This window comes from Schistocerca nitens, chromosome 8, assembly GCF_023898315.1.
Source record: "Schistocerca nitens isolate TAMUIC-IGC-003100 chromosome 8, iqSchNite1.1, whole genome shotgun sequence".
NCBI lineage: Eukaryota > Metazoa > Arthropoda > Insecta > Orthoptera > Acrididae > Schistocerca > Schistocerca nitens.
In genome coordinates, this window is record NC_064621.1 from 110248022 (window position 1) to 110250882 (window position 2861).

The following is a 2861-nucleotide window of genomic DNA, read 5'->3' on the forward strand; positions in this document are numbered from 1 at the left end:
TCACCTTTTTTCACCTTACACGAAATGGTATCCATCGATATGGTGTTCATTTGAAGAAAGAACTGTCACTGATATTTGCTACGATGCACGTTGTCACTCGGTCACTACAAAGCGCTAACTGAAGGCAGCGGAAAATTGCAACGGGCACCTGTCTGGTAGACAGTGTGCTGGTTTGCTACCCAGAGAGCACTTCACGGGCCACACAAAAGACGACACGGTCACGGAAACGGATTAGGCTTTTAGGCTTTTTTTTCCCAGCCTGAGGGAGTGAGGCGGGCACATGGAGAGCCTATTGCTCTTTGGTGCCTTATATTAACTTAAGGTATGCTGTGGTGGCACTTTTTATTTATTCTGATCCTCATCTCATATGATATCGCTTTCTGTCGCGTGGGAGGGTATTGAGATCCTGGCAATTGCCCGAGTGCTGAGGGAAACCTCTCTAAAACCTCAGCAAGGATCTGTTGAAGCTTCTCTTTCTTGTGTTTTGTTGTTTTCTCTTCTTTGGTGTCTTGTTAGTGTGTGGTCGTGATTTTCATTCTTGTTTTATGTGTCGTATTCCTCTTCAGATTATTCGTCCTGTAGGTGTTTTATCATGTCCTGTTTTATGTCATCGTCAGTGAAGTTTGTTGCTGAATTCGCATTTATTGCCTTTATGCTTGTTTTGATTACTGTAGGCGGAAAGGGGTATTTTGTTTGTGGGTATCTCAGGACGGTGTAATTTCTTAGTAAAATGTCTGTTGTGGCTGTTCTGTTGTGCAATCTGTTGGTGCCGATTTTCGCAGTTAATTCTAGCCATCTTTTCCTTAGGAGGTGCACTTGTGCGTTCCTGTATACTAATTCATTTCGTGTCCTGGGGTTCATCTGGCCTGCTATCCTTAGTATTTTCCTTTCTGTTGCCTCCGTGTCACTGTTTTGTTCGCCATCCATACCGGAGCGGCATATTCCAGTATGGGGCGGACAAAAGCTTTGTAGGTGTAGATCATTGTATCCCTTTTGGCTCCGTTTGTCCTGCCTCTGAGTAGGCGGAGTAGGTTTAGTCTTGTTTTGGCTTTTGTCGTGATGTCCCTAGAGTGTGCCTCCCATGACATATATTTGTCGAGTGTAATGCCCAGGTATCTTGCCGTGTCTTTCGCTTTTATGGTTTGTCCCCATAGTTGTAACCTGCAGTCTTCTTGGTTCTGTTTGCGCGTGCGGGCTTGTTTGTGTTTGAACAGAACAGTTGTGTCTTGGCAGCGTTGGGCTTGATCTTCGATTGGCTGAGCCAGCCTTCTAGTAGGGATGGGTAGTCTTGAGTTTGTCTGTTGGTTTCTTGTGTTGTTGGTGTATTTGACATGGGTGTGTGATGTCCGTAGTGTAAGTTAGTTTAATTAGTGTGTAAGCCTACGGGCCGATGACGTCAGCAGCTTGGTCCCACAGAGCCTTACCACAAACCAACAAACTATTTTCCAGCTACTACTTTTGGCTGTAAGAAATCTCAACATCAAAACGAGAAAAAGTTTGATGGCACCACAGATAAACTTGCGCCATATCATTAAATTTATTTTTATTTTCTTGGTGGCTATGTAACTACACTCTCCTTCTTCAGGCTGTTTTACTGTTACAAGACATCATAAGAGGAGAATGGTTCAAATGGTTCAAATGGCTTTGAGCGCTATGGGACTTAGCTTCTGAGGTCATCAGTCCCCTAGAACTTAGAACTACTTAAACCTAACTAACCTAAAGACATCACACATATCCATGCCCGGTTCCAGACTGAAGCGCCTAGAACCGCTCGGCCACACTGGCCGGCAGAGGAGAATCGGTCAGTTAAACAGAACTCGCATTATATGAAGGACAATGTACCGAAGTATTGTGAAAAGGAATGAAGCGTACAACTAAGCGTACTATGAAACACTTAGCGCACTTAAGCAGAATAATTTATTGCAAGGCTGTAGCTGATTAAATAATTTAACGTGTGAATAAGTTCCCAGCTTTGGGAATAGATCCTAATTTGGAGATAAACATTAATTCATTATATGTGCTCTTGAATATAGAGCAGGCAACGGCCTCGCCGCAGTGGACACACCAGTTTCCGTCAGGTCACCGAAGTTAAGCGCTGTTGGGTGTGGCTGGCACTCGGATGGGTGACCATCCGGGACGCCATGAGCTGTTGCCGTTTTTCTGGGTGCACTCAGCCTCGTCATGCCAATTGAGGAGCTACTCGGCCGAATGGTAGCGGCTCCAGTCACAGAAAACCATCGTAACGTCCGGGAGAGCGGTGTGTTGACCCCACGCCCCTCCTATCCGCATCCTCAACTAAGGATGACAGGGCGGTCGGATGGTCCCGATGGGCCACTTGTGTCCTAAGGACGGAGTGCTCAATATAGAACAGGGGAGGAGCAAATACGTAATGCAAAAGTTCTGTTGTGACGGCAACGACATTAAGGGCCGGCCGCGGTGGTCTAGCGGTTCTAGGCGCTCAGTCCGGAACAGCGCGGCTGCTACGGTCGCAGGTTCGAATCCTGCCTTGGGCATGGATGTGTGTGATGTCCTTAGGTTAGTTAGGTTTAAGTAGTTCAAAGTTCTAGTGGACTGATGACCACAGATGTTAAGTCCCATAGTGCTCAGAGTCATTTGAACGACATTAACACATAACAATTATGGAGATTAAAAAAAAAGCAGATAAGAAAACAAACGGACAAGAAAAATGAGAAAAAGGAGAAAATCCAAGTGGTGGGTAGTACAAATAAGGCGGCTAATTCAAAATGGCCGACTACGTTTCTGTTGTTCATATTGTGTAATAATTACTTGGCCGACAATATTATCAGTAATCGGCAGGCCATGCAGTTGTATGTAATGAAAAAGTACCTGAAAAAAAGCCG

At 45.2% G+C, this 2861-nt stretch overlaps 1 pseudogene; it reads left to right on the plus strand.

Moving 5' to 3' along the window:
* The first annotated feature begins 2037 nt into the window (after positions 1-2037).
* On the plus strand, positions 2038-2155 carry LOC126199946 (5S ribosomal RNA; annotated as a pseudogene).
* Positions 2156-2861: the final 706 nt, after the last annotated feature.